This window comes from Hippocampus guttulatus, chromosome 1 (genome assembly GCF_054856545.1).
Source record: "Hippocampus guttulatus isolate MCC_2025c chromosome 1, RoL_Hgut_1.0, whole genome shotgun sequence".
NCBI classification, from domain to species: Eukaryota; Metazoa; Chordata; class Actinopteri; order Syngnathiformes; family Syngnathidae; genus Hippocampus; species Hippocampus guttulatus.
Genome location: NC_141261.1, coordinates 4,700,238 through 4,727,119, shown reverse-complemented (window position 1 = coordinate 4,727,119; position 26,882 = coordinate 4,700,238). Strand labels below are relative to the sequence as shown.

The window sequence follows — 26,882 nt, the reverse complement described above, 5'->3', positions numbered from 1 at the left end:
ATGAATAAAAGTGCAAAATAAAAATGGCATCTCCCGGATTTTTAGTCTTTGTTTTAAAATAAATTGAAGTTCAAAATAATACAGTTTCAACTATGAACTCAACTCAACTCATGTATTTATAGAATGTCAAACATGACACTGTGGAAAAAAGGGCTAGTCATTACAGTGGAATAATAGAGTTTTTTTTTTTTTTACTTATTGCAAATATAAAATTGATTAAATATTAAATACAACAAATGTAACTATACAGAGAAAAAATATAATACAAATTATGACATACAAATTTAAAAAAAGAAGAAACAGGAGAGTTTAGCACACCGTATAATACACGACAAGTAAAAGCTGCCTAAACTATTCAGCAGGAAAAAAAAAATGACCTTAAAAATGAACTGAATAACAACATTATTTATTTTTTGTCTCAGTTGATGAGAAGCAGGTAAAGGTAAAATATATGCATGAAATACCGTAATGCAGAAAGTTATACCACCACCAAGTGAGTTAACAAATAAACGTATCATGTTGGTAGCGGCACACTAATAATGCACTGCAAGCGTTATTATAAACCTTATAAAAATACATATATCTATAGATATTGCATCATATAGGGAATATGAGAGATCATCGATGGAATGGAAAGGAGAATTACCGGTATGTTTTGTCAAACTAGGTAACCGTACATCCAGCAACAGCAGTATCAATATTTGATGCCGGTGTACTGTAAAATTAAACAATACATGTGCGGCATGCTGATTTGTAGAGATTTACTGGTTCCCTCATGCTGGCGATTGTTTAGGACTAAATCCCAGACAGGGCCTGGCTCATCCCTAAATGTTTGCATTTCAGACGCAAGCGGCATGGTTACAGCCACATCACAAAGCATTTATCAGCGCACTCAATCATAAGCAGCAGTGCGAGGGGTGAACAAGTGGAGGGACAATGGCGGCAAATCCCGAAATCAAGAACGATTAGGCGTAGCGATCCAACAGGGGTAATTACAGAGGAGCTGAAGGAGGTGCGAGGGGGCGAAACGGGGGTTTGGTTGGGCTGAACCTGCGTCATTTCACCAAGCTCTGAATTTGCATTTCCACCAGCGAGGCTGCCACAAATCAAAGGTGATGGCTGTGTTTGGAATAATCAGAGAATTAAGAAGCACTTTAGCCATGATGAGGTGGATTCATTCAAGCCCAGTTTAATTCCAAGATTTGGGATTTCCTCTGAACCTCATCAAGGTAACAATGGCGCAATTCACCTTTACATTGCTTCCATTTTACATATATACACACAGTATTTTTCAGACCATAAGGCACACTTAAAATTTTCTCAAAATTCTACCGTGCGCATTGTTCTCATCCGCACATAATCCCGAGCAGGCGTCTATGTTTTCGTCACACTAGAACTAAAACAACTTAGAAAAAACTCTAATGGCATATATAGCTTTGGTTCATAAATGATGGTTCAGTTAGCAACGTAGCATTTTTTCGTTCGAGATCAGCCCACAGTATGGCTCAGATAAAGTGAAAGTGCGATTCGGAAGCCCCGACACATGTTGTGGAATCTGGAACAGATGAATTATATTTCAATCCATGTTAATGGAAAAACATTGCTTCGGCTGAGGAACTGAGGCTTCATTATACAAACAAAATGCCTGAATGTGGTTTGCAGACTCAGATGTAGTAGTTCACAGTGGGTGGTTTGCTATTTATTCAGTATATCTCTTCCTAAAGAGCGAAGCAGGCTTACACATTTAACAAGGTTTTGCGTGTTAACCAGTTTTGACATGTGAGAGACCCCATACAAGACAAGGAAACTATCACTGTGTGTGCCTACTGCTCGTCCTCTTACTATTCTAGGCTATTAGCTTAACTGATCTTACACTGTGGTGAATGGCCTTTGAAAGACGTTATACAAACTGTGGCACAATCAGTTGCTCTTCCTACTTGTGCCTGGCTGCCGTGCAAACTTCAGGTCGCTTTCTAATTGGTTATAGTTTGTAATAACCTGTTTTTAAAAAAAAAAGTTTGTTCTTATTTCTTTATACCACAGTTATAATATCCGTAGCTCAGCCAAATTTAACAATTGAACAGTTTTTTTTTTCTTTCATGACTTTCAGCCGGATCGTTTTCTGAGGAAGTCAGGAAGGAAATTTTGATTTACATTACCTACACCACAGGATAATTGCCGAAAATAATCTTGTCAGAGACATCTAAGAACAGGGCCTTTGCTGCTTTGATTCGCAAGAGAGGGAAAAATGCAAATATTTGGACTGATTGTCGCAACATGTTGTATTTTGGTGCCCACGGCAATTATTTTCTGAACGGTATCTTAGCCATAATTGCAGTCACCTCATCACCTTTTTCATTCCAGGTCAGGACATGAATATGTCTCATGAATCATTCTTGTTGCATTTATATGGTAATTTCTGCCTCTGTAAAACTGACTCACCATAAAGAAAGAGCGGCACTTTGAAGCAGAGAGTGCAAACGCTTAGAGCGCCGTGTTTTCATTCTTTTCAAATCCAATACTCAATTGCTGAACTCGGCGAGGTCGGCCTCGAGTGTGACAAAGACGCAGTCGGGCTATCAACCAAAACAAAGATTTAGTTCAAACCATATGAATGGATCAACTTGGCGGGGGCACATATTCACACCGTCCATTCAAGTCAGTGTGTGTAGCATGTAAAGGGAGTAAGCAAAGACGGATGAGAGTCAATGTCATACACGAACCATTAAAGGGTGTTGGGAGAGTCGCGTAAAAACTCCCAGGGGGTAAACGGCCGCGAGATTCGTGTGGAAAAGCTGGCTCAGCAGCTGACTGATTCTGGCTCCAAAGGGATCTACATTGCACACCGTGTGTACAAACTCAAACAAAGAGCATAGTAGAGTACAGGCAAGAGTAAGACGTGGGCGGGCCGGGCCTCGTCCTTGCCATTTTTTCTTTTTTGTAAGTTGCTCTTGCTCTTTCATGAGGATGCAAATAAACGGCTTCTGGGATAAATGGAATAGAACTCCTACGCGTTCAAAACAGCTTGAGCAGCAGGCCTTAGGACCTGTGTTCATCGACACATGAGTGAATAAACTTCCAATATGCAGAACATCGGAGACCAATTGTGTCCCTGCAAATTGATGGGACGACTCAGGCCTCAGTATCCAACTTGCAGTTTAATGATATGTATGACAGCACAATAGCACTAAATGATGATTTAGTGCAATATTTAGGGTATATCAACAGTGATTGGGTATCACTATAGATTTTTTTTTTCAATGTTGCTTGCCACCTTTTAATGAAAATTCTACTTTGACGTACTCCAAATTGTCAAGGACTGTATTTCGCTGTCATAGCTACAAACCTATTTTGAACACAGTTTAACAGTGAAGCATTTAGCACCATCGAGTGCTTATATGTCATTCTTTGCTGTGTAGTAAGTGTAAAAAGAAGTTAAGCTCTGGTTATAGCAGAATGTACAAACAATCACAGCCTCTAAAAACTTTATCACTGTGCTGAATTACTTTCCTACATTTTGCAATCATTTGAAGACGAGCAGACAGTCTTGGGGTTATGTCCCCCCCCCCCCGTGATTATGAGTCTGATGAAAAAAACAAAGGCAGGAAATTCGATGTCCGGAATGAGTAGCTGCATGAGATCAGCAGGCGGTGGTATTTAACGGAGACAAATTCCAAGAAAGACAAATTCTGCTGTTGATACCCACGAGATTTGCTGAGAATAACGCAACTGCCGGCAAGTCTAAGCATTCGATTTAGCCGTACAGTGGCACAAGCATACTTGCGGTTTTGGCACTCACGGAGTCACATATTTGCTGGGGGTTATTTTTGTTTGTTTTTGCTTTCCAATATTTTTTCATGGTTAATTTTTTTTTTTGCCCCCCGCCCCCAATTTCACCCCCATTTTTCATGGAAAACACAGTGAATGTTTGTTTTTTAAAAGATTTGTATTAATATATTTGTAAACGTTTTTGTGTTCCCCAAATTAATTTCAATGAGCCTCAATTATGCGCTGATATGTGTGGGCCGTACGGATCCCCCGCGAATAACGAGGGTCCACTCCATAACTTTTTCCGTCAAAATATGCACACGCAAAGGTGAATTCAAACAAAGTAGTTTCTGCATTTATTGTCCAAGTATTTCTCAGTACTACGGTGAAAACGAGATATTTACTTTGAAGTGTTTGCGCCCAGACATTTTGAAGTGAGGGGCCTACAATGCTCCTGTTAGTTTCGAGTCCTGTAAATGGTCAATGTAGTCTTCAAAATAATCTCACATGCTTGTTTTTGAATGTCGGAGGAAGACGGACCACGCAGAACACCCAACGTAAGCACAAAAAGAACACACTGGCAGCAAACTAGAAGGCCAGAGCTCAGATTCAAACCACAAACCTCAGAACTGTCAGGCAGACATGCGAACCACACAGACGAACAATAAATCAATCAATAAAAAATATATACCTGTATATTGCATGACGTGTTGTTTTCCAATAATACTGCATTTTCTTTCACACTATATCAGTGAGCAAATTTGGATGCTTCAATCATGACATCATTTTGATCACAAACAGTTTCAGGCTTCTGAAATGCGCTGTGGCAGCAGACAAAGGTTCCGACATGCCACCGGGCTCCACAAACTTCCCCCCTTCATGATGAACAAGCAGCCGTGTCAATGAGCTCTCATTAAATAAAGCGCTGGCTGAAAATGATGTTGATTTTCTCCCCGAACGGCACTCAAGCAAGTCAGAGGCGGCCGCAATGTTTTCCGGCGATGTGACGATAAAGAGCATCGGGAGACCAAAAAGAAGCGGTCATGTGAAACTATAAGCAAGTGAAAAATGTCAGAAGTGAAAACCTCGTGGTGTAAACTGGCGTCACCCATGGAACGCAGCTCGTCTACTTATTGCCTTTTTTTCTGTACGGCCTAAGCTTCTTAGTGACGCAGCCAAAATTTGTCTTGAGCTCCTCAATTCATACAGCAATTGTCTCGCGGGAGATAAAGAAACATCAACACGGAAATCCCTTCACAGGGTGTCTGTTGTCAGACAGGAAAAGGAAAAGGCAGATTGTAATTTCATGCCTCGGATTAGTGCGTTATTCCCTTAATGATGACAGTGAGGCATGAAATCTTTACGCCTAAGTAAACTCGATGCGTTAGCGATCAAAACAACAGCAATAAACCGGTTTGTCACTCACGACAAGTAGATACTGTTCCAATAATTTGATTATTTGGACATCCCGACAAAATAGCTTTGTTTCTTTTGAATGTTGGAACATTGTCTATGGACATGGAGTATCATTTTAAAAGCTCAATTTCTCCAAATGAGACCACCCCCCCCCCCAACAGGATTCTTGAAGATTCTGCTACATTAGCTCTTACTCTCTCACGAGCTGCAATAACGAGGGGACTTGCTGGCATGTCAAGCTGAGTTATATTTGTACATTTCTTTGTCTTGCTAGGAAATGACTAGTTCTGCTCCAGTGCCAGATCCATCCGTCAGCTTCCAAGCTGCTTTGCGTAACTTTTCCCTAATCCGTCCAGCCATCCTCGCAGTCTCCACGAGGGAGCTGCACCAAACGAGAGGTTTAACCCCCCCCCCCCCCCGCCCCCTCGCTCCCAGAAACCACAAGTGGCTTCAGTAATTGCCGTCATTTCATCTGGTCTGGTTTCCTGTGTTGAGGTCACAATGAAATGTCGCCATTTATGCATTACTGCAAACCACACATTTGAACAAGTCGACATTTTGGAACCAGAAATGTGTTTCCACTGAGGAGCAAAGGCTGTGATGATGACATTGAGGCAGAGCTCAAAAATGAATCCAACTCTGATTTCGTTTCAAAGCAAAGTTGCGTGGGTTTGAGTGGTTCCCTCGCATATTAAAGGGACCTTTTCCTGAGCCAAGATCCTTAAGACAACTCCTGATGTGAACTGCCAGAAGAGGATCTCAGTTCAACAAGGAAGGATGCGTCATATTCAAATCTAGAAATGCATGGTAGCAGACGAACACAATGTAACCCACAGGACATGCACCATTCATTACACTGGTGGAAACATTTTCAGTCCATATTTTTTTAATCAGAGATGCACGTAAACATTTCAAGATTTTTTTTGTTTTGTTTTGTTTTTTGCACTGATTCCGAATCTCCTCATTTTCCCCCCGATCACACCAGGTTATCACCCATCCATCCATCTATTTTCTAATCTAATCCTCATAAGGGTCACAGGCATGCTGAGACCATTCACGCTCACAATCACACCTTGGTACAATTTTGAGTGCTTCAATAACCTGCCATGCATGTTTTTAGAACGTGGGAGGAAACTTAGGGAGTACCCGAAGAAAACCCACGCAGGCACGGGGAGAACATGCAAACTACTCACAGGAAGGCCAGAGCTGGACTCGAACTCTGCACCTCTGCACTGTGACTCGGGCATGTATTTTAAATGTTCTGTAAAGCGCTTTGTTACAGCTGCAGCGGCTGTGAAAGCTCGATATAAATAACTCTGTAGTGTATTGTATTGTATTCTCTTTCGCGTAGCTCCATCTAGTGGATGCATAATGCAACCACAGCCACTATTGTAGCTTCTATTCAATGCGCCTTTTAGTGCAGTGCGCCCTATATATGAAAACTGTTTTAAATGAGGCCATTCATTGAAGGCGCACCTTATACTACGAAGCCCATTATAGTGCAAAAAATACGGTGTTTTTGTGGGTTAAGTCATTAAAATTTGACATTTAACAGCATCCTCCCCAAACCCACGAGTAGAATCAACTGTGACCAAACACACAAAAGGTTTTTTTCTCTCTTTTTTTTCTGAATGGTTTGGCCATGGCCCCGGGTTTGTTGCCTTCTATTTTCTCGTCTGATATCATAATAAAGGGGTTATTATGGCATTATGAGACAGTCAATCGAACGCTGGGTTTCGAACTTTGCTCCGTATAGTGACTTTGCATTAAAACAGCAGCAATTTTGTAATTTATGGCAAATAATGTGCACTTGCACACAATTAGGTGCGCAGTCAAGTGCACTTTGCATGCAGTGTTTCATTAGTGACCCTCACCGTCCTCTGACATATCATTAAAACACACCCATGTTTTGAGAAACAAGGAGCATGTCACGGTGAACGGAGGGGGTAATTGAGTCTCGGCAGCGCAGATTATCAAGGGCATGTGAGTGTATCGCATTGCAAGACCCCAACCCATCGGCCTCCCAACGCTACGCTTCAAGCAAACAAGCAATGCTTTATGTGTGAAAGATGACACACACCAATGGGGGCTTATGATGCCACTCTCATGACTTTTGTTCGACTTCCAGCATCACCCCCATCCAAAACAAATTACTCTCATGATTTCTGACATGTGTGCACACAAACCAGGAAGTGAGGCAGGGTTGCGTCAACCCCCACCTCCCGCCCCACACAGCGTATTTTCCTTACTGACACAAATCATATCCTCTTCCTATTACGCAGGAGGCTGAATCTGCAGAGGTGTGATCCCCTGATCCAAGTCTGTCTGTCATCATAGCAGAAAAAAAAAAAGCTGACGAGTTCCCTTTTGTCGTCCTTTTCCATAAATCTGAATTGTAATAATAAATAAATAAATAACCTCAGCCAGAGAAGAGGGAATCCTTGGCGGGGGGGGGGGGGGGGGGCGGACAACAGTGGCATGTCACTGGAGGTGAACGGATCAAACGCTCTCACGTGAGCGTCACACTAACACAAACGTAGTTTCGATCGGTGCCCTAACATCAACAAGCTGGGGGGCATCGAATGGCGCTCAGGAGTCGATACTGAAAGAAGGTTGCGTTCAAAGTCAAGTTGTGTATTCAGTCTGACTCAACTCCAGTGAGGGTATTTGTTTCCACAAAGGCATCACTTTCCCAACAAGAGAATCGAGCGCGTACTTTCACACTGCCATTCTGTTCCATTAAAAAAATGTTGTTAGCATATGAATGAGCACAAAAATCAGGTGATCCAAGCCCTAACTGAAATTGTTTCTGTAGATAAGTGAAATAATGGAAGTGAGCCAACAAAAATACACATGGCCTCTGATTTTGGGGCGACTCGTTCTCGCCTTTTGCCCAAAGTCAGCAAAGAGAGTATAAGTACTAAAAAAAAGGATCGAATGAATGAATGAATGAAGGTTAGCTGGACATCCATGAAGCACGATAGCATTGCTACAACTAATAGACTAAAACATTGTTTCTCAACCAGTTTTTGCAAAATGACAGCACGGTTCTCCTGAAAGCACCCCAAAAGTGGACAAACTTTGGAACGTATCAAAATGGAGGGAAAACTGAAGCTACCTCTGCTCCACCTCAGAATCTAATCCTATCCTCTTCGGCCCAGTGATCCACTTTTGGTTCCACCAGAACCACTCTGGAACTTTGTGAGACACAAATGTATCTCATATGCAAATCTATTTCTCATATACAAATGAGAAAATGCGTTGTCTTATAAAAGTAATGGCCAGTGCGGTTTAATAAATGTCTTACTTTAGAAGAGCCGTTTGTATAAAGGCACTTTGTAATAAAAGTCATAAATTAGGTGCTGCGGAGTGTGTATATTTTAGCCTTGAGGAGATGTGTGGTGTCACTATACGTTATTAATAATCCACATGAGCAAGAGCGTTTGTAAAACAGGATTCCTGCTGAGGCGCGGCGAGGCTGCTAAGGCAATAATGTGAAGTTGTGCACGGACTCTCTACAGCAAATAGAATCAATTGCGAATCAAACATGACAGGCAAAGGGTGTTTCACAGGTTTTACAATCCTCACAAATTCACTTTGAGGATTACAGGAAATGCTTTTGTCTGATAGTTCAAATGAAAAAGAAGCACAACGTCCTGACCATGCGTTGTCCAAAACTGTCTGAAATTATTCATTCTATAAGTATATAACAGCCAGGTTGAGTAGGTGGGGCATGCTACTGATGCTAAGATTAGTGGAAAAAAACAAAACACCTTACTTTTCGTATCTTTAGTGACCATTGTCCCTGTCGCGATTCGGGCACAAGGAACAAGCCAAAGGACGCAAAGCACGACCAACACCGGTGGGTTAGTGCGTGCGCATTCAAACTCGTTTGTGTATTTTGAGGTCAGATGTATTTGCTTTCTTAATCGACGCACGCTCCCCGACCGAGGCGTTATCTGTCTGCAGCTGTAAACATTCGACTCTGACCTTTGCTCTGCATGACCAGAATATTCTACAATAGATATCTTTTGGATTTATTTGATTCTAACATGTACATCTGTAGCACGTGATTAAAATGTGGGAAACCGAGGGAATTCTTCTGTGTTTTCCAAAAAAATAAACAAATATGTATTACTTTAAGACGTTTTAATCATGTGCAACTGAAAAACAATTCCTTCTTTTTAGTGTGGCTTGTAAAAAGGACACTATTGGTTGCTTACGAGGCAGCAGGAAAGATGGTAGCAAAAGACGAAAAGGGGAGCCATAAACCACAACCTGGAAAGGAGTCAAGATCAGTAGAGGTTAGAAACAGTGAATGATATCCCGTGAAAGTGAGAGCGAAGGGAGAAACAATACAGTGCCCGGGGGGAAAGGCAGGAAGGAAGCAAGGAAGGAGGAAAGGAGGGAAGGAAGGAAGCCATGCAGTCATTACTCTCACTGGCTAACAAGCTCTTTGAGCAGCAGCAACAACTCCCAAAAGCCGAAGGGTCATATTGGCTGTTAACCGCGGCAAATTTACACAGCCCCAGCATGCATCCTCCGGCCAGTAGAGGGGGGCATGTTGCCAAGGGGTGAGGGTCATGTTGGCAGGGACATCAAGAGACGAAACCGTACTATTTTGGTCTATTCATGCCAGCATACACAGCACAGTACAAAAATATGATTTCTGTCAAGATGTACACATACTGATTTTTAACATTTGAACGTATTTTTAAAATGTGAGCGACTCCTTACTTGATGAGTGTGAAGTTTCCACGCGTTCTGACTGCGCTTATATTGTGTGGTGTACTCAAGATGACCAGCACGACACACCACACACATTTGAAATATATCTCCTCTGACATCACCAGTCTCCTTCCACAAACCATATTCCTATCGTAGTACCAAGAGTGGCCTCTGAGAGGCAGCACAGGACATCAGCATATCCAGTCTACAAAGAAGAAGAAAGTATATCGAAGAACTTGAAAAAGCCAGGCTAATGGATGGTAAAAAAATAACGTGTGGGTCATCTTAAAAACCCTCAACACGTCATACAAACTCTCAACTCAAACAGTGGCTCCTCTATTCAACAGCGCCCCCATGAGATCGCTTCACAGAGTCCGTAGCTCAGCCGAAACACACACAAGGATTTGTGATTATAAAAATTAAACAGGAATAAAATTTACGATCGCTGGCCCTAACCGTTTTTTGAGCAGATCAGGTTGGAAAAAAAACTCACTCTGAAGGCAAACCACAACACAGGATAATCTTTCAGAGCCATTTGAGAATCTGGCCTTTGCTGACTTCGATCAGAATTTGGCCTGAGTGGTATTTGTGTACCCCACTTAACAGAGCCAGAATCGGTTATGTAACTGTTCCTGGTGGTGGCTTTCGGGAGAAGATGATGGCAGGGGGATCATGCGAGAGGGATCTGTCAGTCAAAATAATCCCTTCATTTTCTCCCACTACTGTTTGGTTCAATTTCTGATCATGCGCAGCTCGACCACTGGAAACACAGCAGGGAAACCAATTCTTCCGCTAAGCCTACCAAAAAGGCCCCCCCAGATGAGGGGCTGGATGTTACCCACTGTGATGTAACCATGAAGTGAAACCGTGAAATGCTCTCCTGGCAGGCCTCGGCATGATCCATGCTAAAGTCAATTAGCCATCAATTCAATTAACAGCACGACGGGGTGCATGTAATGTCAATACCCCCCACTCTCCTCCGATTGCCAATTCCGAGCAGCTTGCATGGAAGGGAAACAGGAAGGATGGCAACCATAAAAACGAGATGGTTTGCGTTTCAGGTTATTTTAGCGATACCATACACATCGAAATGTCAAGAGGTGGGATACACTCTTGACTGGTTGCTCGTGAAACACCTTTTTTAACCATCGGGGATGTCAACAATCAAGCTCATTAGCTTCCAGTTCAGATCATCGGAAGCTGTAGAAAAAGCCTCAGCCTGCTGCTGCAAAGCCAAACTTCTTAAAATAAGACTTGTCTGGGTTTTTTTTGTGGCCTTTTGTTTTCTTCAAGGGCAGCACACAACAGATTTTTTTTTAATGACAAATTTCACAGAGACCCACTGTCTTACGCTGAATAGTCCGACTAACACACGTCAATCACCGCACACAGACTTGCGTGACTCAAAACTCAGCTGTGTGCCTGCTTTTGGGTCAAAGCTCAAGCAGTAGCTCCGCGAATACCATACCAGTCTTATGCTGACGTCAGACTACATGAATGGAACCCGATTGTGAGCCAACAGACGTGTCGTAGACAAACGTAGTGTCTCGTTGTCGATTTTGAATTGTCTTGATGCGTCGTAGCTTCATGTGATACACTCAATAGTTGGTCGTGAGGCATTTGGGACACTTCACGATGACGAAATTCCGGCATTTTTTTCATCTTGCTGTCTAGCGTGACATGTCCTATGTCACAGGTGTCAAACTCCGGTCCTCGAGGGCCGCCGTCCTGCATGTTTTCCGTTTCTCCCTGTTGCAACACACCCGATTCAAATGAACAGGATCCATATCAGGCCTCTGCAGAGCTTGGCGACGAGCTGATGAGCAAACGTGGTGTCAATCAACACATTTGTTACCTCAAGTTGTGTTTGGAGAATAGATGGTCCATACTGCCATCTCTGAGTATGGTCTGAAGAAAGCCAGGCAGTTTTAAGAAAGGCATGGTCACTTGTGGCTTCACAGCAGCGATACTACAAAAACACCTACGAATGGGGCCGAGTTCTTCGTATTCCTCACCGAGGCGACAATAATAGAGGACATTGGTGTTAATAGAATGTACTGTTTGTTATGGAATCAAATAACAGGAAGCAGGAAACATATTTTGTTCCAAGCCGACGTGCCCACTATTACAATACCCGAGGCTTGTGCCCGGGCTTGTCTATTCTTCTTCTCAACGCAGCCAAGTACGCATTCCTCTAATTTCATCAGGGGTGATAAAGTGCTGCAAAATCAAGTCTGTGGCTACTTAGTTAGTCCAATCTAGCCTCGGATGAGTCGCATTAGCAGCATGTGGTGAGGAAAGTGGGCACTTAGCCATATTAGGAGCAAACATGGCCAACAAGCACAAGCAGGCCAAACTGTGGATTTGAAATATAGTCTCACAAGTAAGAAACAATCCTCTTCTTTAGCCCAGTTTTCAGACATCTTAACTTTTCCCAAAATTTCAGACAAGGGTCAACTACTCCCAGATGTGTGTTGCGGCATATTGACTCCAGATCAACAACTTATGAGCAGACCAGCCTGGATATTTCCTTACGAATGTGCCCAATTGTCAAGAATATTCCCGAAGATGTAATAATTTTATTTAAAATCTGAAGTACCGTACTTCGACTGGGTTTGACACTCACTTAGATGCCCCTAACATGTACTCATACAGAACACTATTGTTGCCCCAGCAACCCGATTCACAATCTCTTTCAATTAATAATATTGACGGACCAGCCAGCACCACCTCTCGTGATGTGCTCCCACTGGCGTCTGTGCCAAGCTTGCTTTTCAGTTGTCTGTGTGCTGATGCAAACTCTTTATTTGAAGTCATCGGCTTAAAACACAGATGAGTGATATGTTAGCATTTAGCATGGTTAGCATTCCTTTACCTGAGCTCAATACCTTCTGACCATGGGTTTGTTCATAAATGTGTGTTGAGGACTGTCTACTTCTATTGCCCAATTGGCTTGAAAACGAATTACACTTCACGGCAAAAGTTGTTTTTTCCTTGACTTAAAATGAGAAAACTTTCCCGAAGCATCAGTCTAATGTATCTGCTAAATGAAAATCACATCTCTCCAAATGTGTTTCCTGACCAAAAAAAAAACCTGAAATACTGCCCAAGAAGTCCATTAGAGCAGGACTATCCTTGTGTACCTTCCTATGGACCTCTTCCTCTTTCCGTCCTCATACTCATAATCACCTCCTTCAAATTTTACAGTCGATGTTTACCGCTTATGGGATTGCGTGCTTCTGTCTCTCTGCCAAGATGTCTCGGTCTTTTGTTTTGTGTCACTCCCACCTTGCATGTCCACCACCTGAAGTCATGTTCTATAATGTTTTGTGTGAGCCAGCTGCATTTTAGCACAAAATTGTACTACCTAAAAATGCTGTACATTGAAATATTACAGTGTGACCTCTTTTTATTTATTTTTCTCCAAAAGAACAATCGAGATGGCAGCATGCCTGCCCCATTCTCATAACTTGGGTTCACAGGAAAGCAGCCAGCTCTGATTTTCCACCACGTCCTGGCCAGAACTCCGTCCTGTTCGACCTCACACAGAGCAGGCCTGGAAGGCGCATGCATTTACAACTCAGCAGTGATTTCACAGAGACACAGAGACTTCACCAGTTAGCTATGGTCCAGCTCAGCCAGGCTAATATTGTCTCGTCCTATTCTGACGCCGGCTGGCCTGCAATCGCAGCTCAATCGACTTACCCAAAAGAAAGCATGTATCTTCAGATTTTGTCAGTTTTATTTTATTTGGAGTGACTATTGAACAACTTTAGTGCTTTAGATAATATTTCATTAAAAACTGCAGACAGATCATTTTCATCGACAGCAACCATTAAACGTTTTATTCTCTGTCGTAGGACTGTTTCTAAACGTCATCAGGAAAATATGATATGATTTCTCGATTATTAATATGGTCAGACTAAGTATGCCTGAAACAGCTGAGGTTAAAATTCATTCTTAATGGTCACAGAGCACGAGTACTTAGTTTTAAATAGCCGGCTGGGATACAGTGGCACCTCTACTTGCGAAATTAATTGGTTCTGCAAGAAATTTCTAAACTAGAAAATGTAAGTAGAGACGCCTTTTCCATGTAAGTGCTCTAATTCGTTCCAAGCCCCACCAAAATTAAGACATAAATGTTTCCTAAACCATAAAAGGCTAACCACTTCAGCCTGAGGGGGTGGAACTCATCGTAAGACCTCACACTGTATCAAAATCACCGCTGTCAGTTGCACTCTGGCGCTTCACTGTTACACTCTGCAGCATCTATAGTCTGTCAGCTACATCAGAGGAACGCCAAATAAGAGCTCTACTCTCATTTTCACAGCCGAGCAGCTCTCGGGTGGTTCCGCTGGCCGCTCCGCAGACATAACACAACCATCCATATTCTTTAGGCCTGACATCGGAGAGCTTCATGCAACTGTCTCCAGGCATTGCTCTGGTGCTACATCTTGATCTAGTGGACCTCGAAGAGAGACTTTCGAGAAACCTTGTCACTGGCATAATTGCACACATAATAAGCGGCGCTCTGTTGGAATTGCTCAGCCTCTGCTCCAGTTTGATAGAGAATAGGCCGGCAGAAATACAGTGCATGAAGGGTTTAGCCTAGGTATTAAAATACATTTATTGGATCGATTATTGGGGCTGGTAACAATAAATTCAACAACTTGATCGTTTTGAATACAGTGTCGGTATAATGGAATAGCTGATCAGAGTTTTTGTCATGCAATTGAATTAACAGCAACTCCGCTGCTGTTTTGTCTCAATTGTTCCATGATAGAAATAATCAAGAATACCAAATTCCCAACCAATGAATTAATCAACTCATGATGTCCATTCCAATAAAGTCACCAGTTTAAGAGAAGTGACACTTTCTGTCTCTTCCATCCTCCCTTCCCACCCCTCTGGGTGTTAAGTTTGATCAAAGACTAATCTCTGCTAGTAAGATGATTAAAATTAGCATCTGTTTCATTGTTAAGCGAAACGAAGATCCCACAGTGCGAGTCGAGTGAGCCAGGAATACAACCGCCAAAAACAGAAGAAAAAAAACCCAATGTGGCAAGAGGGGGAAAAAAAAGAGAGAAAAAACAGCATGTAAGAACAAATGACAGAAAATCGCATCGCCATGCTCAGCTTGGTCAGTATTGAAAGATGGCAAAGCCAGGCAATCATAATTACAACGTGAACGCTTGCTGTAAAAACGTTTTTTCTCCAGTGAGACCGCACACTCGGACTATGATGGCGATGATGAGATGAAGGTTTAAAAACCGATCATTCCGCGCGAGTCGTAAAACGAGCCGCCTCTCCATTCAAGTGAGCGATGTAACTGCAACCTTTTGATGATAAGTGCGCTGTGGCGGAGAAAATGATGAACAGTCAGCATAAACATGACATTGGCCGGCTCGAGCGTTTCCCTACATTTGGGCAACATCGTCGTGGTTGGGGGGGGCAGGGGTGGGGGCTAAAAACACAGCTTATATCCATTCACTGAGCCAAACAAAACATCCCCGCGGCTCCATTTAAAACCACATCAGCAGCGGCATGCAAACATATAATCATACTCCAGCGGGAAAAAAAGTGCAATAACAGGAAGGAGAAAAATGATAAAAATCAACTGTTTGCTACCCTCGAGAAAATGTACAGGGGGGGCAGGGGGGAAAGTCTCCATTCAGCATTTCATCAGCAACACAAACCGGAGCAGCTGGGGCACACAAACATGCTGAAGTGGGCTAATTGGGACACTTGGAGGCTGTTTCACTTTGGATGGGCGTCAGTTAGAGATTTTAGCCCTTCTGTATCACTGCTCAACAAACACGCGCAAATGCTGTATGACTTTGTACAAAATAATACCTTGCCAGGCAACCTGACCATGACGTTGGGTATGGAAACGTGGGCCGTTTCTCACCTGGTTGCTTTCCACGTGGTACAAAGAAGAACCAAAATGTGTCACGACAAAACCAGGACACATTGCTCGATTGTTTTAGTGGCTACAATGATGGAAACGCGGAGCTACTTAAAGACAACAAGCAAAATTGTCCTTTGGTAAATTATGATGTCGACATCCTAAAGATGAAGTGCTGCTATCAGATGACGCGCAGACCCAGTACATGCTAATACATGCTATGTACTCCCAACACTAATGACGTAAATCGACGGTGGAAACGGTTTGTCTGAGGAAACTTAAAAGATGGACTTGGATAAAGAAATAATTCGATCTCGATCCTCTGTAATGTTATCTCAAGCATATTTGTGTTTCACTCTTTATTTCAGTCGGCATATAAAAATTGCCTCACAATCACAACATCCATAAAAAAAAATAATAATAATATGGAGCTGCTCAAAAAGCGCTTGACTGAAGCGTAGCTTGTACATGCCAAACTCTCTCTTCTCTTTCTCTTCAGGTTATATAACATAAACCAGTTAAACAAGTTATTGCTTGGACATTGTAAAAGGACCAACCAGTCCAAACTGCTATCTGCCTTTATTCATCTATTGGACAGGAGAGTCGTGCCAATGCTGTAAATTCCCTTTTATGCATATTTCAACATCTGCTTTTGCTGGGCTCATAAAAATGGAATCAAATCAAATGGAATTGAGTGCGTGCATTCATCAAGTCCAATCAGGATCTGCTCTGTTCCCGTTTTCGTTTCAAGCCAAGTAGTGTTTTGAACAAGTTTCCGCCACATGATTGTGAGAGCCACTGTGCCTTCATGTTCCCTTCCACCTTCCTCTCCACTTCCTGTCTGACTCAGTGTTGCATTCCCAGACCACCCTTTTTCCTCCTGTACTTTATTGTTGGATTTCAGCACATTGTCAGCGGTAAGGCTTGTAACACGTTACTCTAATATGGCCAAGTTTTTTATTTATTTTTAATAATATGCCATCCAGTGTGATACTATTTCCAGATTGGCAATCCTGTGAAAATGACTTGTCCAAGTGACTGTGGCTTACTATTCTGGTCATTTTCCTTTGAAAAAAAGATACTTCCGTGCTTCATCCGCCTTGGGGAGTGGCATCACCAAGTCACGTTTTCGGCATGACAAAACATGGACAAGCCAAGCAGCCAGCGACATACACAACAAGGCAGGGAGGAGAGAGAGTAGCGGTTTTCAAGAGACAAATACAGTCAGTAATTTGAGTTTGTGTCAGCTAAATATGAAAATATTAAGGTTTGATGTACACGCTGTACTTCCAATAGGAGTATGCAGCATCAAAAATACGTCAAATTTGAAGAAACATTTGGAGTGGAAGCCCAGCGTGGTCAATATCGTAGACCTAGTCCCACCAGGTTATGCGAAACAGAAGACTGTCGAAGGTCAGCCAACACTCAAACAAAAGATGGATTTTAGGCACACAAAAAAAAAAAAAACTTTAAGAATTAAGTGGGGGTGATTTGAAGAAAATGGCTGGACAGTGTGGTCTATTTTAAAAACGATTGATTTTTAAAAAAAAGTTTGTTTCCAGTTTTGTACTCATCTCTACAATTTTCTTTAGGCTCCGATGGGAACATTTATAAGCAGTCATCTTCGATATCCATACTCAGGGAGTGAAATTGGATTTAACCAGGACTGCTACAATGCGTGTAATTGTCAAAATGAAAAAAAATGATGACACTTGTTGACCTACATTCATCATGATAAGTTGTGACTCAAATTGTCGCCCTGGCTACAGTAAATGAATGATTTTCCACGCAACTACCGCCGCCGCTGTTGTGCTTAGTGCATTTGGATGGAGAATATGACAAGCATCGGCACTTATTTTATAGTTGTGGACTTAAAATCAATGTTATTCGTAAAAATATTCCTGCAAAATGACCCAGTCGTGATTTTAGTCTTGTTTTTTCTGGTATTTGGCAGCTTTAAAAATGCCCATTTTCAATGGCCAGAAGGAGTGAACCTGATGATGTAGACACAAGAAAAACGACAGCTGAATGCTATTGTGTACTTATTTTCCCAGTGTCATTAATCTCATGAAACACAAAGAATTGAGCACAACAAAACAGATGGGATGGACCAAGCAGAGGAGTGGAATTTGCAGCAATAATTTCGGTGATTCTGATTTGAATAATGAATTGTTTGGATTGGAGTTTGGAAGAAAATGGCTTATTTTAAACAAGGATGGCCAGATGCTTTCTCCTTCCTTCCGAGAACATCAGTGTCTCAGTATGAAGGCTACTTCCCCGTCTTGCTGCGGCCAAAGAGGCATCAGCAGAAGATGTCGCCTAGTGTCTGAAAACCGAGGCCAATTGTCACCAAAATTCATATGCACATCCCTACTGATCTCCACTTCAAACTCTGACAATATCAAACCAATCGCCCCATTATTTGGGATTTTATGAACATTAAATGTGAGCTGCTCGTCAGCCAGCCCTGTGGTTTGGTGGTCAGTGAGTCTGGCCCGGCGGACAGTGAGCCCGGGGGCACAGACAGTGGCTCCTGCAGCCTCCCATTCAATACTGTACAATCGACGTCGCAACCACTGGGATGGTTCAGTGGTTTAGTGTGTGCTAATTGTGTCCAGTTCCTCCGCTAACGTCACACCAAGATATGGAGGGAGGAAGTGGAGTGATGTCATCGTGCCAATGAAAAATAGGTCTTCCCAGACTAGTTATTTACTGATTTCTCCAAAACAAATTGATATACAGTACTTGAAAATACAAGCTAGCTTTATTTTCCTAATCAAAAAAAATTTTTGAGCCAAAAGCCGGTATGTATCTGGCACTCCTTCGTAATTTGATGGCACCAAGCTTGCAACGATGGAACTGATCTGTTCATTTGCATTCGTATCGTCAGATATCCAAATTTGGAAAATGCCTGAGTCCTTCTTGAGGGTATCCTATTTTCCTCATTACGATGACTTGAAGAAATCTGATTTCTGTCGTTCAAAGTAAAATATGGGAACCATGCACATTAACTCAAGCCTTGGTAGACAGGTCAGATCAAAATGTATTGATTTGTATCAGAATCAGAAACAAAATCAATTGGCCGAGTATGGAAAACACGCAAGGAATTTACTTTCTCAGTTACAAACCGTCCAGAACGGGAAGCCTGGCGATTCGCTGTTAAGAGCCCCGTATCTTATATCAGACGTCATTAAAACTGAATGAGGTTCTTCTTTCATGTATAAATACACCTGATATTTAGGTTAGCTAAATGCTATATGCTAGGTAGCGATAACGATAGTTTCACCAGCTCTTTTCAGTTTACCATTGTGAATGTGAAATCACGGACGGAAAGGAAGACCTCTATAATGCAAAAAAAAAACCCAAAACAAAACAAAACTATATGAGTGCTGATGTTAGCATATTTAAGTCTTATATGCTCTTTTTTTTTTTTTTTTGCTAACAGTCCAGCTCTTCGATGTGTTATCTTGGCTCCTCATTTTAAAAAGGATCAGTCACTCCAGAAAGAAAATCTGTTGATGGGCAAGAACAAGCGAACAAGAGAGATCAACCTTGGCATTTAGCCCCTATATTGACACTTTGATGAATATGGGGGCTTAGGTAAACATGTTTGGTGCCTGGTAGCACTTACGCTAGTCTCACCAGCAAATGCTGGCCAACAGCTGAGCATCTTGAATTTGCATTCACAGAAAATCACACAAATCGCAATACGAGTCATGTGTTCCTGGGGAAAGCAACAGTTATCCCGGGAAAGGCTCTTGGGTCCAGACTTCCAGTGATTCACTACTCTTAGTGTGCAGTATTACTGTGTCAACATGACTTACAAAGAACTACACTTGAGGTTACCTTTAGACAGCAGCCGTTTTGCTTCAGTCAATTTTACAAGGAAAACAGGACAGCACATCTAACCGTGGTTGTACAATGTCTACTTTTGAAGTTGAAACGGTGGAACAAAGTTTATCAAAGACAGGATACATTTGAGGGAACACACGGGCCCTTGTATCACTGCGAAGGAATGACGATTGGTTGGGGTTCCAATGCATTTGGATTGAAGCCAAATTAATGCGGTTGAACCTTTAAAGTCCAACACTGTTGAGGTGGCACCATTCAGAATGTGAGCCATGACAAATAAGTCAGTAAAGTAAAAGCAGCGCGTGGGAGAAAAATGGAAATGGAGACTTTAGCAGACTCTCATTCAAAGCAGTAAGTCTGCAGTGGCTACCCTGTTTTTCAGCATACATGACACTCCAGAATGTTCAAACGTCAGCTCGCGACCTTCAATGTGGAGTTAGAATTTTTTCCCCCATGCTTGCGTGGGTTTTCTCCAGGTACTCTGGATTCCTCCCCGCTGCAAAAATATTTATGTTAATTTCATTAAAGACTTGAAATTGGAAAAAGGTGTGAACGATGTCCTGCGACTGACTGGCAAGTTGTCCTGGGTGTACTACGCCTCTTGCCCAAACTCAGCTGATATAGGCTCCAACTCACCCGCACCCTTAATGAAGAAAAGCTCGAGTGAAAATGGATGGAATTTTCCTCACTTTTGCCCACAAAAATATGCAAAAAATAAATGATGGCTTAAAATGCTTTCTTTCATTTACTGTAGTTGCATTCTCAGTTCAAGAATCATACAGTAAGTTCTCTCTGGTAATGTGGCATATGTAACTAACCTGAGCATGCAACCATCCCTTGTTGCAGTCACCATAGCAACAATAGTGGGCACGGGTATCCTTATCCATAGGGGGCAGTGTTGAGGCGAACAGCATTGTATTGCTTTCCATATGAACAAACACACATCTCTAAAAGACACGTGTCATGCACTCAAACAAAACAAAATTCAAATGAGCACAATTGCACGCAGCCATGCACAAATCACACACATACACACGCGCGCACACGCACACACACACACACACACACACACACACACACACACACACACACACACAGTCATCTGTTCCTGACAGTTGCCCCTTGGCATCCAATACGACACCGCCCGCAGTCTCAATTGCTCCCCCCCCCCCTCCCCTTTTTGTTCTCACTTCTTGTCAAGTTGCCACAAACAAAACAAGCGCACCCTCCCATGGTACCAACTAATTGATTATTGATGGCGCCGGGGCACCAGTGACATAAATCCGAGCCCACGTGAGAAGTGGGAAGAGACCAGAACATAGGAGGCTGGTATGACACTGGGATGACATAATTATTATGTTGCTCTTGTTTTTGATCCTTTCAATGTTTCGCCTGATTTTCGACTGCTCCATGACCAAGGAGAGCAAACAAAAGAATGGGGATAGGACCAAAGATCCCAAACAGGCAATCCATGAGGTAAAACTAGTAAGCATATCATAAGGGCACCGACTTTCAGATCTGAATAAAATCTTCCCTATGCTGCCTCCACCACTCTCACGGAGACCAAAGGCGTGAACAAAACATTTAACTATGAACAGTATTTGCACTGTGAGAGTGTTAGGGCTTCCCAACGGAGGTGCTGAAAACAAGCCCGTGATAACTTCCTCTATCCTTGAGCATTTCACTTCCTCTTACACCATTCATGTTCCCATCTGTTCGACTGAGCGAGTGCTTTCGGGACAACAAGGGTGATTCGAATGGGTTTGTCACTAGCCCCATGAAAAGATGACTTGATGAGACATGTCCGTTTGAAGGGAGAGGCCGTTTGAGGGTGATAGTAGGTCAGGTTAAGATCTTCATCAAACACTGTAATCCTCAAAAAAATAAATAAATAAATACATAAATAGAGTTTCATAATTGATTTGTCATCTCATCAGCAAACAATGATGCAAATATCAGAATTTTTTGGAAATAATAATCTCATCCAAACTTTGCAAGAAGACTGTTGAATCGGAAGGATATTTGACACAAATTGCCGATGGTAGCTCAGGGCAGTAAACATTCTTCCATTTTGAACCAATTGTCTGCAAACATTCAGAAGTTATTCACACTCTCAAGTGAAGAATCCAATTGCTTTTGAATAGATACAAAGTAATATGCTCAAGACATTTGAGGGAGGTCATACGGAAGCATCTTCTATGTTTTTTTCCTTCTTCTTTAATTATGTTGCGTGCATTATATGTACCGTATTTTCCACACTAAAAGGCGCACTGGATTATGAGGCACAGCTTCAATGAATGGCCGATTTTGTAATTGTTTTCATACATTGGGCGCACCGGATTATAAAACGCAATCTGCAATGCATTCACTAGATGGAGCTACACTCAAGGAAACACCAACAGAATGATCAGATGTCAGTAAAACTTGTTTAATCAGGCAGCGACACAGTTCACTTAACCAACAGCAAGTTATAACATTGACTCGTTAAAGTTGAACTCTCTTGCCACTGCTCTATTTCCGTGTTCAACTGCGAAACCCATCGCCTTAAGTTTGAACTCTGCGTTGTAAGCGTGTCTCTAGCAAGGAGCCATTTTGGGGTTGACATATTACCGTAACAACCATACACAAGGCGCATCGGATTTTAAGGAGTGTTGTGAGCTTTTAAGAAAATGGAAGGCTTTTAGGTGCGCCTTTTTAGTGCGGAAAAAATGGTATCCTCATAATAGTGGAGCAAAGATAATAAAATCAATCAAATCAATATCGGGAAGCTCTGGTAATGCTTCGCAATATGAAGCCCAGATGAAGCCCATCAAGCTCTTCCTCCTTCGATAGCAGTCGCTTCCCAGACAAAACCTCCCCGGCCTCAACTATATTCCACGCGATCAACTCCACCAACAATGCAGACCTCACATTTTACGGCGCACTCTGGCCTAACAAGGCGAGGATTTCGGACAAACGAGCACATGGCGAGACTGCGCGGGAGTGCGGGATAGGAGCATTCCATAGTGACAGCTGGACATTGGATCGGGGTGAAATCCACAAAGTGAGGGAGGGGGGATGCAGTTGCTTGAAAATAAACCCCCTTGACTATTTGTTCACTGGCTGAAGCAGAAAGTAAAGACAGAAACTAAATCTGAGGGGCCGAGTGAGTCAGTCAGTGGTAGTACAAAAGCGCCATTATCTTACATGTGCGTGTGTTGGAAAAGACAGTTGGGGTAGAGTGGGGTTGCAATACGATGGAAGGAGGGGGCGGAAGGGGGGGGGGGGTCAAAATACATAGCCACACATGCGTTTGCAGTATTCATTCATTAAGATATAGGTCAAGGATTCTGCCTCCATGCGCAGCCACTTGTCAAAATCTCTCAAGCTACACAGCAGTGAGTCTGGCTGCCTGGAGCGTGCGGGGGAGTCTCAGGAGGGGGTGGGGGGTGGGGGTTCAGAGTATAGTGAGGGGTAGGGGGGGAACTTCTTCTGGGGTTTGACACGGCACCCAGAGGAGCAGCGATGGCTCACTCGGCAGCAAAGTGATATGCTTTATGATCATAATGAACTCACGATAATGAACTTGGTGTGCGGGGCTCATCGGTTGCCCTTTAAGAGCGGTTTGCTCTCCAGCCAACGCGACAGAATTCGGACTACTGATGGCCATGCAAACAAATTGTCCTTACCAGGGATCACGACAACTGCATTTTTTCACCATCACTCTCTAAATGGAAAGAAATACCATTCAGAGAAACGCCGAAAATGATCCACTGAAGCTAAGATATGTCACAATTAAATGCATACATCGTGTCGCAACATAAATTGAAGTCAAATCTTCGTGGGGCATAAAATATCAACAGCAACATGGAAAATCAGTCTCATAATATTCAGGCCAGCGTATGAAAACAAATCACAGCACCACAGTTGGTACGACGCTAACGTCACCTGCCTCTTCTTTTTACTTACAACAATCTGTGCATAGTAACGTACAGGACAGCAACATTTGAAACTAACTCTGAGCATTTATTTTCACCACAAAGCATCAAATGTAAGTCTCTTCCTGTTTACTTTGTGTTTTGAGTCCTACTGTAGCCCATTTAGGCAGCTCACACCTTGGCCCCGACTTAGTTTCGCCCTCTGCTGGTTGCTGCCAAATAGTAAAAGCTCTCATGTCGCAATTTGCTTCGAAAAAAAGGGGACTGTATAACCTCCCTGATAGGAAAACTTTCCCGATCGAATTCGACATGACTGACTGGAATCTCTGAATGGATCCATCCTGGACCTTGTTGCCAGCAAAAACGCAGGGGCAGACAAATAGACAGATGATCATACACACTCGAAATCACAGTTATGGCCAATGGCCAACGCGGGAAGAAGAATATGAAAAATGAGTCAAGATTCAGATCCAAAACTTCTCGATTGTGAGTCAACACCGATTCAAGTAAATCCTCAAAAAGTCAACAATGACTTCCCGTTAACCGAGCTCATCACCACGGCTAGTTTAGAAAGTACCTTTCAAAAAAGAAAAATTGCCTCTTTTGTTTTCGCCATTACATTACAATGTAAAACAGCACGAGAAGAATAGTCAAGAAAAATAAGGAAAAGCATCCAACCATAAACGAGCTCTCCGCTACGTTGCCCTTGTACAGTTTGTCTTGAAAAAGTAAAGGTAATATAGTATTCTAAAACAAACCGCATTCATCACTAAAAATTTGATTCCGTGACAACGCAACGGAGCTTGAACATTAAATAGTGACACTTCCTGAAAAATCACCTTCGGCATTGCCAGCAGAGCTGCCGAAAACAATAACAGGTTGCGTCTATGTGTGATTTTCTGAATAAGAGTGATGATAATTAGCTTGACCCAAATGAGCTTGGGATAATCAGTCCGATGCTGCGAGCTGGTTTGTTCTCTTAAACGCAGCAATTTGCACCCTGACGGCTGTTGTGTCCAACACACACACACGCGCGCACACACACACACACACACACACACAAACACACACACACACACACGCACACACTAGCCACTGCACTGTGAGGCGGAGTTAAAATGATGATGACGATGTGCCGGCTTTATAAGAGAGCGTTAAAAAAAAAGAGAGTGCGTTCTCAAAGACAGACTAAGGTTTGATTGCAAGGGCAGAAAGATTAATATGCTCACCATCCGCCCAAGCAGATGTACATTATTTTCATGCAAATCAAGTGCAATTTTCAAGCGGAGACAAACTTTATTTTCTTTGGAGGCGTTGCAGTGGGAAGATTTGTAGAAAAATCCACTGAATAGGACAGATGAGGCTTGAGGTCAATATGGTCAAAAGTCAGCTGCTGAGGAAAATGATACAAACTCAACTGAGCTTTATCATTGTTCCTTTGTGCGCATCATAAAAAACATTTTATAACAAACCCTCGCAGCCCCCCCCCCATTTTTTTCCATTGACACAAGTGCATCAAAAAAACGCTTTCATTGTACAGTATTAAATAAAGTCGAATGCAATATTTGAATGAGAACTTACAGCCGTTTTCAACAAGTGCAGGCTTATCAATTGGCGAAGTTTAAGCATATCACACTTTTGTAATCAACACTGATGAATGCATTTTCTCAAGTCAATATGAGCTCCGACCGAAGTCTTCTTTTCTTAGTTTATTGTATCTGTTAACAAGCTAGGTAATAACCACTTTATAAACACGTTACAAGGCTACAATTGATGTAAGGTGCGAAAAAAACGAATGTCCGCTCATTACAGCCCATTTGTGAACAATTTATTAGGGTATCAATTTTGGAAAGACGCGTGTCAACAAGATTTAAGGTTAAGGTCACTTGCTGTACTCAAATAGCACGCAGGACCAATTTGGTTGGATGCTCCATGTAAAAAAAAAAAGTGCCCCCTTCAAATGAAAGACTTAAGTCATCTTGTAGTTGGAGCTTGGAGAGCACCAAACCAATCGGAAGCATCGACACTGTGCAGCGTGCATGCGGGCTGCAGCCAACTTTAACACAATTTGAGAAATAGATTCAAAGCTGCGACAGGCATTTGGTTGATTGGAGGGAAAATCCAACGTGAAGCGCGCACAGCAAAAGTGGAAGTGCACGTGGATATCGCTCATGTAAAATGGGAGCTGCAACGAAAGCCCCGACAAGCTAGTGGCCGCGCACGGTGCACGGCAGGCGGGAAGAGAGCGAATTTGTTTCCCATCTTTTTTTTTTTTAACAGCACATGGAGCGGAAAGCTCACCTCCTCATCCCGTGTGTTCCGATATTCCCTCTGCGTCCCCAATACGCCTCGTCCTGCTGCCCCTCCAGCCCAGGACGTGGGAGCAGATGCCGGCGGAAGGACTCGCATCCACCGATTAAATTTAAAACGTCTCCCAACCGCGAGCAAAGTGTCGCCTTGTCCGATGCTCGCCTCCTCTTCCTCCTGTGCGCTGCTTGACGCCCACCTGTTTTAACCGTCATTCAAAGCACAGCCGGTACGGTCGCAACCACACGCACGCACAAAATGCGCAAACTTAAGAAGATCATTGACAAGGTCGCGCGAACAGGAACGAGCGAATTCCTTCAGTAGTGCGCGGTGGCAAAAGTCCTCGGAAGTAACGTGGCGTGACGTGGGGCTGTGAGACACGGGTGGTGTGCGGGCATCGTCGGAGCAGCGGCGCGCCACACTGAGCCCGACTGACTCGGACGCGCGGCTCCATCATCATCATCATCATCGTAGTCGTCGTCACCATCATCATCACCGTGAGATGGTGCGCGCGCACACTCACTCACTGGCGGCGTGCACACCGCCAATCCACCACCCCTTCTTTACACCCCTCTCACCCCTTCACACACGTACCATCCGATATAAAGTAAACACACACACACATACATGTATGTGTGTACGTGTGTGTGTATATATATATATATATATATATATATATATATATATATATATATATACTGTATATATATGCAGTATACACACAGACACATATGTGACTTTGTACAATCAGATATCAGATGCAACTTGAAATGTGCATCACAATCCAATTGATGGGGGGGGGGGGGGGGGGGGTTTGTCCAGGTCCGTCTTCTGTCCACATTCCAAACAGCATGCATGTTAGTTTGATCAAAGATTCCTATCTAAATTGTCCATTAATTAATATGAACAGGGAGGCCAACTCTTTTCATTTTGATGTAGACTGAACACATTTGAGGTTGAAATAAAAATAATCGAAGGGATTGATAGTT

The 26,882-nt window shown here is 42.7% G+C and overlaps 1 protein-coding gene across 1 annotated transcript in view; it reads right to left on the bottom strand.

Annotated features, from left to right (window-relative positions):
* The window catches only part of plxna2 (plexin A2), a 189,303-nt gene extending 162,896 nt beyond the window's left edge, over positions 1-26,407 (bottom strand). Inside the window, exon 1 of the mRNA XM_086105377.1 lies at positions 25,888-26,407. The gene's annotated coding sequence lies outside the window, so the exon portion shown is untranslated. The remainder of the gene's footprint in view (positions 1-25,887) is intronic.
* Positions 26,408-26,882: the final 475 nt, after the last annotated feature.